The 13,243-nt window shown below is 38.6% G+C and overlaps 1 long non-coding RNA gene across 6 annotated transcripts in view; it reads right to left on the bottom strand.

Annotated features, from left to right (window-relative positions):
* The window catches only part of LOC146487729 (uncharacterized), a 56,477-nt gene that overhangs the window by 9,302 nt on the left and 33,932 nt on the right, over positions 1-13,243 (bottom strand). For 4 of the 6 annotated variants that reach the window (XR_014867774.1, XR_014867777.1, XR_014867766.1 and 1 more), the window contains 4 exons: positions 11,112-11,195; positions 8,246-8,374; positions 4,681-4,764; positions 1,819-1,947 (listed from right to left, as the gene is read on the bottom strand). This is a non-coding gene — a long non-coding RNA (uncharacterized LOC146487729). The remainder of the gene's footprint in view (positions 1-1,818; positions 1,948-4,680; positions 4,765-8,245; positions 8,375-11,111; positions 11,196-13,243) is intronic. The other 2 variants (XR_014867773.1, XR_014867770.1) reach the window with 2 other exon arrangements.

The following is a 13,243-nucleotide window of genomic DNA, read 5'->3' as shown; positions in this document are numbered from 1 at the left end:
AAGCCAGTACCAATAACCAGTTTTCTTATGAAAATAATGATTTTGCCAGTTTGGGCTGCCTATGGTTTAGAATTCGGTGTGTAAATAAAGACTGACAAGCCTACGTCACTTTCTGGCGCTTGTTTTAGCCTTTTTAAATCTAGCTCATACAAGTAAGTTTTTTTTTTTAAAGGGGTGAATTGGTTTTAAAAGCCTGCGCTGCTCGCAAGTATTTGTAGCGGGTTTGGATTTAACCATCATATGTTCATCATCCGAGAGGTCATTTTCACCTAACGATTTTTCAGTTTCCTCTTTGAATTCTCTTCGTTTTGAGTATGACCTCTTATTCCGTGTGTTCAACGACGTTGTCAGTTATACCACATAGGGCATTTCAGCTGGGTTTGGCTTGGCTCTTTTAAGTGCTTGATAGTTTTAACTGCCTTTCTTGTTGAGATTTGGATAATGTTAGGACAGGAATTAATCATTGCTTGTATCGTGCAATGAGCTTCATTCTGTAATTGCTGCAATGCCGGGCGCGGATATTAGTGTTTGTCACAAGCCGTTGTGTTTCTTGGCACAGCTATTTGGTTTTTTAGTTCTCTAGTAATCGTTGTAGCGTGTTATAGAGCTATGCAACGTGTCACAGTGATACTGAAAAGGCTTGAATTGTATTTAAATAACGAGTGTGTTTTTGCAAATGCTTCGCTCCACTGATATAGTGCGTTTGAATTGTGGAGGCTCAGTCAGTTTTCTCTCTTTGTTTGCAGCAGTGCATATAGACTGTGTTTTAAAATGACAGACAATATTTGCTTCAAGCTAAACAAGATGTTAACTCCATAAAAAGACCGTAAACGTCTTAGAGGCAACTTTTTGTGTATTAAGCGGTCAAAAAATACAGGGAAATGTATGGAAAGTTCAAAACACGACTGGACGCTTTCCGTCACGGTTACATCGCTCCAATTTTTTTCTTAAAATCCTTTTTCTAGTGCCAAAAGTTTCCAATTCATGAATTTTTCAGAAGCGATGTTTTATGGAAATTATTTGACATCGGATTTCCATACAAACACTGTTATTTCAAGCCTGTTATTTTTCAGAAGCGATGTTTTATGAAAATTATTTGACATCGGATTTCCATACAAACACTGTTATTTCAAGCCTGTTTGCCTACCCGTCAAAATGGCCTGGAAAACCGTGATAAGGCCTATTCTAGAAAGTAACTAAAGGTGGATTTCCACTGTCGCATAAATTTTACGTGCGTACAGAAGTGAATTTAGCTGGTTTTTACGTACGTAAATAGAATAAGAAGCGATGTATGAGCAAAAAGTTGAGTGCTGTTCAACTTCTTAAAGGTGGATTTCCACTGTCGCGTAAATTTTACGTGCGTACAGACGTGCATTGAGCTGGCTTTACGTACCTAAATAAAATAAGAAGCGATGTATCAGTCGCGTGCGTAAACGTAAAAAGTTGAATGCTGTTCAACTTTTTACATTTACGCACGCCGCTCATACATCGCGTCTTATTTTATTTACGTACGTAAAGCCAGCTCAATTCACGTCTGTACGCAGGTAAAATTTACGCCACAGTGGAACTCCACCTTAAGTCTGATTGTGTTGATTAGCTAGGTAAACTTACGGTATTTAACTGAAAGGACGTTTTCTCACAAAGAAGTGCGAAAATAACAACATAAGTTAAGCGATGGTTCTTGAAACGAACAACTTCACAGCTAGAATAATCAATGACATCGCTAATTCGAAAATATTTCGTTCTCGATCTAACGCAAACACGACAGTGAAATTAAAAGAGACAACATAAAATAAAACATGATTGTTCAAGACTTACTGAGACCTTTAAGTTGTTTTCCTGTCAGGTCCATTCGCTCCCCAGCAAAGTCACAACTGATACCGTTCTGTCGATCGCCTGAATCGCTGATCCACTGACCGCGCGCTTATTTCTCTTCGCAAAGAAGGCCTGAAAGTCAATGTAATCATCCTGTTAATGTGATCATCATGTTACATGTTGTCGCCGAAACGTCATGTTTTAATCTCGCTACTTTTTATTCTGAAATAATACAACAGTCCTGGCAAAAGAAACCTCTGACACCGCAGGTCTCTTATGCCAGCGGAGATGGTCTTGTGCTCAGTCCGACAAAGAGGGAGAGGAAAGCCGGCCCCTAGACCTTTTTAGGCAGACCCCTTTCGGCTAGCGCTCACATCTGATGTCTAAAATTGAGTTGCATCTACATATAACATGAACAGCTGTCTTCCAAGTGGTACGTCTTGAGGTACATGCTAAAACTCACAAAATGAATAAAGAAATACCTCGTTGTTTATTTCAACAAAATGGTCAGGCAATGATCAAAAGTATGAAAAGCTAGGGGGAAAAACACACTTGTGATTAGTTCACGTCAAGCGCATGCGCGAGCAGACCGGCTCAAAAATAAATTGTACGGGTCGACACTAAATTCGATGCGACCTTGTGGTGGAACAATCTGTTGAAATCGCGCCCGAATTTGGATCATCCGCTCTTCGTTCTTCACTTTTTATAATCTTTGTTTCCTGTTGTAAATATAAGTTCGATTTTTGTAAGGTTAAAAGTGTTTTAGCATCCGAAAACCACATTTTTGTCGATGGCGCGGCCGACCGGCGACGGGACGTTCTGTGGACTCTCTGGAAGCACAGAAGTTAAGCGGACGGAGTGGAGTGGATGTAGAAATCCTGTGCGGTTAACAAGATACGTCCACCAAACGTGGAAAATTGGTAAAGGGATAAGTCTGTTTAAAATAGACAACGATTTCGCGGCACATCTGCTTTCGCTGGAAATGGCAAAGGTCACCAACTGGCTTTGGATGAACTCGCGAGGATTTTCTAGATTTCAATCGTACTGTTTGTTCATATGGAATTCAACTGTCAAAAACGGAGAATTCGACGGACAAACAGCATCAAACATCAGTGTTTTGCTTTGGATGGAAAAAATTGTACAACAGTGAGACGCGAAGCGAATAAATATGAGATCAAATGTGCGAGTTAGTTGTAGTCTATTAGCGGGCTCGAATAGCGGGCAGTAGAAAAAAATCCAAAAGATTTGCGGCAAACTACAAAATCTATTGTAAGGTATTCATTTATCTATACAATTATGGTCATTTCGAACGGCAAACGCAGTTTTGATTTGCCACTATGGCAGAGTTTTCTCAAATGCATTCCAGCATCTCGGAAGGACGCTCAGTGGTGTTGTTACTAAACAGTCGCATCGCTTCTTGAAGCTTGCGGATTTCTCGTTCTTCGCCTTCTCGCTGGTCTAATAAAATCAGGTTATCGAGTGTACACACTATATAGGAAGTTTATCACTGAATGCTGATGAAATACTGGATTTAGGGAGCTTCTCGGCTTTTCGAACCGTGCGTAATAAAAAAAGGTCGATGCCGCGAGATATCGACATTGTACTAAAATAAAACCGTATACGTTCGCGTAAGTTCTGGCATTTCTTGAATGTCCAACCGGCGCTGCTAAAATCCCCATGTGTTTTACATGGACAGCCTTTTTGTTTCTTTCTGAAACGTGACCAAAACACTGGCCGGTCATGTCAGTTTTATTTTTATGCCAGCAAGTTATACTGAAGACTTGCCCGCCATATCCCGCCGGTGTTGTGTACTCGATTCTAATTGGTCCAAAAACAATTGGCTTGACAGCGCTTACGTTATCGCTCGCACATGCGCCGAACCGTGAAACTCTCCCTTTAACGACAAGAGAATCTTTTCATTATTTTAATTTTGTATTATAAAAGAAAAACGCTCAATGTATGATTGTGATTGTTCATTCTACCCAAGGCTTGGCATCCGTACAGATCGACGTTGTAGTTCAGTTTTTCATCTCAGTTAACCCTTTAACCTCTAATATCAAAGAACAAATTCTCCCATCTTGTCCCGTTACTTTTCTTATTAAAGTACTGTGGAGAAGTTATTAAAATACAGTCGAAACTGTATTAAGCGGTCACCCTCGGGGAATGGCTAAGTGACCGCTTACATACGTACATACATACATACATACATACACACATACATAAACTTTATTTAGACACGGTAAAAACATCAGTTACAAGACAAAAATTTAAAATTAAAACTGATTTACACGTTTGCCGTGTGGGAGTACGAGGAGGACAATTGGCGTTCTATCTCATTTCTAAAATTAGTAAAAGATCTAATGGCTCTGACGTTAGATGGAAGGCTGTTCCACAAATGTGCTCCACTGTAGCAGAAACTACGTTTCAAAAAATCGGTACGAGGCTTAGGCAGAGCCAATTTGTTGTCACTATTTCTAAGTCCACAGTCCGTGCTGAAGGGCTTAAATAGGCCTTTCAGGTACTCCGGAGACTGATCATTTAAAGTTTTAAACATGATTTTCAATTTTTGCTTCATCCTTCTGGTACAGAGATTATCCCCGGTGCCAGCTTACCGCGTAGGGCGGTAGCGCTAGAATAGTAATCTGACTTTGTTATGACCCGAATGGCGTGAGTTTGTAGTTTTTGTAATTTGCCAGCTAATTCGTTGCTGAGACCGTCCCACACAGGACAGAAATAATCAAAATATGGTTCAATAAGGGCTCCATATAGTAATATTGCTGTATTTTTCAAAAAAGCACAAAAAAATGCGATTATACCTTTCACATAGGCGATGAATTAATAGATACAGTACAAGACTACACTTACTTAGGAGCTCGCATTTCGTCTTCCGGAAATTTCACACTTTCGCTTGAACATCTTCGACAAAAAGCTCTTCATGCTTTCTTTAGTCTAAGACGACACACTGATTTTAGTACACTGAAACCTTCACTTGCATGTAAAATTTTTGACACAATGATTCAGCCAATTCTAACCTACAATAGTGAAGTGTGGGGTTCCTTTGTTAAATCAGATTTTAAGTCGTGGGAAGGCTCCAGAACTGAAAAAACACATTTACATTTCTGTAAACGCTATTTAGAAGTACATAATAAGTCATCCAACGTTGCATGTAGAGCTGAACTTGGCAGATTTCCTCTAATCGTTGACATAAATAAAAAGATACTTAATTTTACGTACACTACCTCCAAGGAAAGGATGAACATTCTATAGCACAACAATCCCTAAGAATATCTGTTGACCTTCATTATAGCGGTCAAACTAGCTTTTACTCCAGTCTCATGAAGATGAGTGAATACTATAATTGCCCCAACTTTAATTATTACACATTGAATGAAAATAACATCAAACAATATATAGATCTTATGAAAAAGAAATATATCTCTTATTGGCACCAAAGCCTTCAACACTCACAAAAACTCAGCTTTTATTACACAATCAAAAAAACTTTTGGCCCCTCTGCTTACCTAGTTCTCACAAGGAAAAACGCTTCTAGGAAAGCATTAGTGAAACTAAGAATAAGCAGCCACAAGCTTTTGATTGAAACAGGAAGATACGACAACATACCCCGTAATGAAAGGGTGTCTAATGTTTGCAACCGTAAAACCATTGAAGACGAAATTCATATTTTATTAGATTGCCCAAGTTACTCTTCTTTAAGAGATATGTTCTTTTCTAAAATAGAACCTAGCCTTCCATTAACACGACTATTAGTAAAAGAAACTTTACTATCGCATATAATGAACTCAACAGACTATTTTATAAACACTCAATTAATTTCATTTGTTACCTCGTGCTTCGAATTGAGAGATAAACTTCTCTCCGGAATGATTACTTGTACTGTATGAAAAGTTTAAAATAAGCAAAGACTTCAGTTACTTTATTTTATTTGATTGTATTTTAAGTTATCTTAAGAATTAGTTAACGAATCAATAATTAGCTATGAATAGCTTTTGCAATACTGTATTTGTTATAGTCATGCAAATAAAGCTTGTTATTGTTGTTGTTGTTGTATCGTCGCAAAAGAACGGCCTCGGTTTTTTAAGTGCACCTATGCCAGAGGAGATAATCTTGGCAGTCTTATTAACATGTTTGGACCACGAAAGATTTTGATCGATGTAAAGTCCTAAGGATTTGGTGTGGGGCACTCTATCAATTTCGTGACCTTCAATTTGTAAAGTAAGTGAATGGCCACTTGTAGTACTAGCCAGTCTCTGCCGTGAGCCTATTAACATTAATTCCGTTTTGGCAATATTCAGGCTGAGCTTATTTACATTGAGCCATTCATGAAGGTTAGCTAGTACTGCTTAGCTAATACCGCTTAATACAGGACCTCTAATATCAAAGAACAAATTCTCCTATCTTGTCCCGTTACTTTTCTTATAAAAAGTACTGTGGAGATTTTACAGGGCCGTACATAGCGCGGGGGCTGCCCCCTCCAGGAAAACTCAATTTGTTTCTAACATCACACTGATCACAAGAAAATCGACTAATTGACTGAAAAAATATTCCTTCGATGTGAATTCCAAATGACTATTTTGGAAAATCTTTTGAAGCAAAAGCCAGTACCAATAACCAGTTTTCTTATGAAAATAATGATTTTGTCAGTTTGGGCTGCCTATGGTTTAGAATTCGGTGTGTAAATAAAGACTAACAAGCCTACGTCACTTTCTGGGGCTTGTTTTAGCCTTTTTAAATCTAGCTTATACAAGTAGGTTCTTTTTTTAAAGGGGTGAATTGGTTTTAAAAGCCTGCGCTGCTCGCAAGTATTTGTAGCGGGTTTGGATTTAACCATCATATGTTCATCATCCGAGAGGTCATTTTCACCTAACGATTTTTCAGTTTCCTCTTTGAATTCTCTTCGTTTTGAGTATGACCTCTTATTCCGTGTGTTCAACGACGTTGTTGTTATACCACATAGGGCATTTCAGCTGGGTTTGGCTTGGCTCTTTTAAGTGCTTGATAGTTTTAACTGCCTTTCTTGTTGAGATTTGGGTAATGTTAGGACAGGAATTAATCATTGCTTGTATCGTGCAATGAGCTTCATTCTGTAATTGCTGCAATGCCGGGCGCGGATATTAGTGTTTGTCACAAGCCGTTGTGTTTCTTGGCACAGCTATTTGGTTTTTTAGTTCTCTAGTAATCGTTGTAGCGTGTTATAGAGCTATGCAACGTGTCACAGTGATACTGAAAAGGCTTGAATTGTATTTAAATAACGAGTGTGTTTTTGCAAATGCTTCGCTCCACTGATATAGTGCGTTTGAATTGTGGAGGCTCAGTCAGTTTTCTCCCTTTGTTTGCAGCAGTGCATATAGACTGTGTTTTAAAATGACAGACAATATTTGCTTCAAGCTAAACAAGATGTTAACTCCATAAAAAGACCGTAAACATCTTAGAGGCAACTTTTTGTGTATTAAGCGGTCAAAAAATACAGGGAAATGTATGGAAAGTTCAAAACACGACTGGACGCTTTCCGTCACGGTTACACCCCTCCAATTTTTTTCTTAAAATCCTTTTTCTAGTGCCAAAAGTTTCCAATTCATGAATTTTTCAGAAGCGATGTTTTATGGAAATTATTTGACATCGGATTTCCATACAAACACTGTTATTTCAAGCCTGTTATTTTTCAGAAGCGATGTTTTATGAAAATTATTTGACATCGGATTTCCATACGAACACTGTTATTTCAAACCTGTTTGCCTACCCGTCAAAATGGCCTGGAAAACCGTGATAAGGCCTATTCTAGAAAGTAACTAAAGGTGGATTTCCACTGTCGCGTAAATTTTACGTGCGTACAGAAGTGAACTTAGCTGGTTTTTACGTACGTAAATAGAATAAGAAGCGATGTATGAGCAAAAAAGTTGAGTGCTGTTCAACTTCTTAAAGGTGGATTTCCACTGTCGCGTAAATTTTACGTGCGTACAGACGTGCATTGAGCTGGCTTTACGTACCTAAATAAAATAAGAAGCGATGTATCAGTCGCGTGCGTAAACGTAAAAAGTTGAATGCTGTTCAACTTTTTACATTTACGCACGCCGCTCATACATCGCGTCTTATTTTATTTACGTACGTAAAGCCAGCTCAATTCACGTCTGTACGCAGGTAAAATTTACGCCACAGTGGAACTCCACCTTAAGTCTGATTGTGTTGATTAGCTAGGTAAACTTACGGTATTTATCTGAAAGGACGTTTTCTCACAAAGAAGTGCGAAAATAACAACATAAGTTAAGCGATGGTTCTTGAAACGAACAACTTCACAGCTAGAATAATCAATGACATCGCTAATTCGAAAATATTTCGTTCTCGATCTAACGCAAACACGACAGTGAAATTAAAAGAAACAACATAAAATAAAACATGATTGTTCAAGACTTACTGAGACCTTTAAGTTGTTTTCCTGTCAGGTCCATTCGCTCCCCAGCAAAGTCACAACTGATACCGTTCTGTCGATCGCCTGAATCGCTGATCCACTGACCGCGCGCTTATTTCTCTTCGCAAAGAAGGCCTGAAAGTCAATGTAATCATCCTGTTAATGTGATCATCATGTTACATGTTGTCGCCGAAACGTCATGTTTTAATCTCGCTACTTTTTATTCTGAAATAATACAACAGTCCTGGCAAAAGAAACCTCTGACACCGCAGGTCTCTTATGCCAGCGGAGATGGTCTTGTGCTCAGTCCGACAAAGAGGGAGAGGAAAGCCGGCCCCTAGACCTTTTTAGGCAGACCCCTTTCGGCTAGCGCTCACATCTGATGTCTAAAATTGAGTTGCATCTACATATAACATGAACAGCTGTCTTCCAAGTGGTACGTCTTGAGGTACATGCTAAAACTCACAAAATGAATAAAGAAATACCTCGTTGTTTATTTCAACAAAATGGTCAGGCAATGATCAAAAGTATGAAAAGCTAGGGGGAAAAACACACTTGTGATTAGTTCACGTCAAGCGCATGCGCGAGCAGACCGGCTCAAAAATAAATTGTACGGGTCGACACTAAATTCGATGCGACCTTGTGGTGGAACAATCTGTTGAAATCGCGCCCGAATTTGGATCATCCGCTCTTCGTTCTTCACTTTTTATAATCTTTGTTTCCTGTTGTAAATATAAGTTCGATTTTTGTAAGGTTAAAAGTGTTTTAGCATCCGAAAACCACATTTTTGTCGATGGCGCGGCCGACCGGCGACGGGACGTTCTGTGGACTCTCTGGAAGCACAGAAGTTAAGCGGACGGAGTGGAGTGGATGTAGAAATCCTGTGCGGTTAACAAGATACGTCCACCAAACGTGGAAAATTGGTAAAGGGATAAGTCTGTTTAAAATAGACAACGATTTCGCGGCACATCTGCTTTCGCTGGAAATGGCAAAGGTCACCAACTGGCTTTGGATGAACTCGCGAGGATTTTCTAGATTTCAATCGTACTGTTTGTTCATATGGAATTCAACTGTCAAAAACGGAGAATTCGACGGACAAACAGCATCAAACATCAGTGTTTTGCTTTGGATGGAAAAAATTGTACAACAGTGAGACGCGAAGCGAATAAATATGAGATCAAATGTGCGAGTTAGTTGTAGTCTATTAGCGGGCTCGAATAGCGGGCAGTAGAAAAAAATCCAAAAGATTTGCGGCAAACTACAAAATCTATTGTAAGGTATTCATTTATCTATACAATTATGGTCATTTCGAACGGCAAACGCAGTTTTGATTTGCCACTATGGCAGAGTTTTCTCAAATGCATTCCAGCATCTCGGAAGGACGCTCAGTGGTGTTGTTACTAAACAGTCGCATCGCTTCTTGAAGCTTGCGGATTTCTCGTTCTTCGCCTTCTCGCTGGTCTAATAAAATCAGGTTATCGAGTGTACACACTATATAGGAAGTTTATCACTGAATGCTGATGAAATACTGGATTTAGGGAGCTTCTCGGCTTTTCGAACCGTGCGTAATAAAAAAAGGTCGATGCCGCGAGATATCGACATTGTACTAAAATAAAACCGTATACGTTCGCGTAAGTTCTGGCATTTCTTGAATGTCCAACCGGCGCTGCTAAAATCCCCATGTGTTTTACATGGACAGCCTTTTTGTTTCTTTCTGAAACGTGACCAAAACACTGGCCGGTCATGTCAGTTTTATTTTTATGCCAGCAAGTTATACTGAAGACTTGCCCGCCATATCCCGCCGGTGTTGTGTACTCGATTCTAATTGGTCCAAAAACAATTGGCTTGACAGCGCTTACGTTATCGCTCGCACATGCGCCGAACCGTGAAACTCTCCCTTTAACGACAAGAGAATCTTTTCATTATTTTAATTTTGTATTATAAAAGAAAAACGCTCAATGTATGATTGTGATTGTTCATTCTACCCAAGGCTTGGCATCCGTACAGATCGACGTTGTAGTTCAGTTTTTCATCTCAGTTGACCCTTTAACCTCTAATATCAAAGAACAAATTCTCCCATCTTGTCCCGTTACTTTTCTTATTAAAGTACTGTGGAGAAGTTATTAAAATACAGTCGAAACTGTATTAAGCGGTCACCCTCGGGGAATGGCTAAGTGACCGCTTACATACGTACATACATACATACATACATACATACACACATACATAAACTTTATTTAGACACGGTAAAAACATCAGTTACAAGACAAAAATTTAAAATTAAAACTGATTTACACGTTTGCCGTGTGGGAGTACGAGGAGGACAATTGGCGTTCTATCTCATTTCTAAAATTAGTAAAAGATCTAATGGCTCTGACGTTAGATGGAAGGCTGTTCCACAAATGTGCTCCACTGTAGCAGAAACTACGTTTCAAAAAATCGGTACGAGGCTTAGGCAGAGCCAATTTGTTGTCACTATTTCTAAGTCCACAGTCCGTGCTGAAGGGCTTAAATAGGCCTTTCAGGTACTCCGGAGACTGATCATTTAAAGTTTTAAACATGATTTTCAATTTTTGCTTCATCCTTCTGGTACAGAGATTATCCCCGGTGCCAGCTTACCGCGTAGGGCGGTAGCGCTAGAATAGTAATCTGACTTTGTTATGACCCGAATGGCGTGAGTTTGTAGTTTTTGTAATTTGCCAGCTAATTCGTTGCTGAGACCGTCCCACACAGGACAGAAATAATCAAAATATGGTTCAATAAGGGCTCCATATAGTAATATTGCTGTATTTTTCAAAAAAGCACAAAAAAATGCGATTATACCTTTCACATAGGCGATGAATTAATAGATACAGTACAAGACTACACTTACTTAGGAGCTCGCATTTCGTCTTCCGGAAATTTCACACTTTCGCTTGAACATCTTCGACAAAAAGCTCTTCATGCTTTCTTTAGTCTAAGACGACACACTGATTTTAGTACACTGAAACCTTCACTTGCATGTAAAATTTTTGACACAATGATTCAGCCAATTCTAACCTACAATAGTGAAGTGTGGGGTGCCTTTGTTAAATCAGATTTTAAGTCGTGGGAAGGCTCCAGAACTGAAAAAACACATTTACATTTCTGTAAACGCTATTTAGAAGTACATAATAAGTCATCCAACGTTGCATGTAGAGCTGAACTTGGCAGATTTCCTCTAATCGTTGACATAAATAAAAAGATACTTAATTTTACGTACACTACCTCCAAGGAAAGGATGAACATTCTATAGCACAACAATCCCTAAGAATATCTGTTGACCTTCATTATAGCGGTCAAACTAGCTTTTACTCCAGTCTCATGAAGATGAGTGAATACTATAATTGCCCCAACTTTAATTATTACACATTGAATGAAAATAACATCAAACAATATATAGATCTTATGAAAAAGAAATATATCTCTTATTGGCACCAAAGCCTTCAACACTCACAAAAACTCAGCTTTTATTACACAATCAAAAAAACTTTTGGCCCCTCTGCTTACCTAGTTCTCACAAGGAAAAACGCTTCTAGGAAAGCATTAGTGAAACTAAGAATAAGCAGCCACAAGCTTTTGATTGAAACAGGAAGATACGACAACATACCCCGTAATGAAAGGGTGTCTAATGTTTGCAACCGTAAAACCATTGAAGACGAAATTCATATTTTATTAGATTGCCCAAGTTACTCTTCTTTAAGAGATATGTTCTTTTCTAAAATAGAACCTAGCCTTCCATTAACACGACTATTAGTAAAAGAAACTTTACTATCGCATATAATGAACTCAACAGACTATTTTATAAACACTCAATTAATTTCATTTGTTACCTCGTGCTTCGAATTGAGAGATAAACTTCTCTCCGGAATGATTACTTGTACTGTATGAAAAGTTTAAAATAAGCAAAGACTTCAGTTACTTTATTTTATTTGATTGTATTTTAAGTTATCTTAAGAATTAGTTAACGAATCAATAATTAGCTATGAATAGCTTTTGCAATACTGTATTTGTTATAGTCATGCAAATAAAGCTTGTTATTGTTGTTGTTGTTGTATCGTCGCAAAAGAACGGCCTCGGTTTTTTAAGTGCACCTATGCCAGAGGAGATAATCTTGGCAGTCTTATTAACATGTTTGGACCACGAAAGATTTTGATCGATGTAAAGTCCTAAGGATTTGGTGTGGGGCACTCTATCAATTTCGTGACCTTCAATTTGTAAAGTAAGTGAATGGCCACTTGTAGTACTAGCCAGTCTCTGCCGTGAGCCTATTAACATTAATTCCGTTTTGGCAATATTCAGGCTGAGCTTATTTACATTGAGCCATTCATGAAGGTTAGCTAGTACTGCTTAGCTAATACCGCTTAATACAGGACCTCTAATATCAAAGAACAAATTCTCCTATCTTGTCCCGTTACTTTTCTTATAAAAAGTACTGTGGAGATTTTACAGGGCCGTACATAGCGCGGGGGCTGCCCCCTCCAGGAAAACTCAATTTGTTTCTAACATCACACTGATCACAAGAAAATCGACTAATTGACTGAAAAAATATTCCTTCGATGTGAATTCCAAATGACTATTTTGGAAAATCTTTTGAAGCAAAAGCCAGTACCAATAACCAGTTTTCTTATGAAAATAATGATTTTGTCAGTTTGGGCTGCCTATGGTTTAGAATTCGGTGTGTAAATAAAGACTAACAAGCCTACGTCACTTTCTGGGGCTTGTTTTAGCCTTTTTAAATCTAGCTTATACAAGTAGGTTCTTTTTTTAAAGGGGTGAATTGGTTTTAAAAGCCTGCGCTGCTCGCAAGTATTTGTAGCGGGTTTGGATTTAACCATCATATGTTCATCATCCGAGAGGTCATTTTCACCTAACGATTTTTCAGTTTCCTCTTTGAATTCTCTTCGTTTTGAGTATGACCTCTTATTCCGTGTGTTCAACGACGTTGTTGTTATACCACATAGGGCATTTCAGCTGGGTTTGGCT

This window comes from Pavona decussata, unplaced genomic scaffold, assembly GCF_977016875.1.
Source record: "Pavona decussata unplaced genomic scaffold, jaPavDecu1.1 SCAFFOLD_13, whole genome shotgun sequence".
NCBI lineage: Eukaryota > Metazoa > Cnidaria > Anthozoa > Scleractinia > Agariciidae > Pavona > Pavona decussata.
This window is presented reverse-complemented; position numbering and strand designations above follow the sequence as displayed.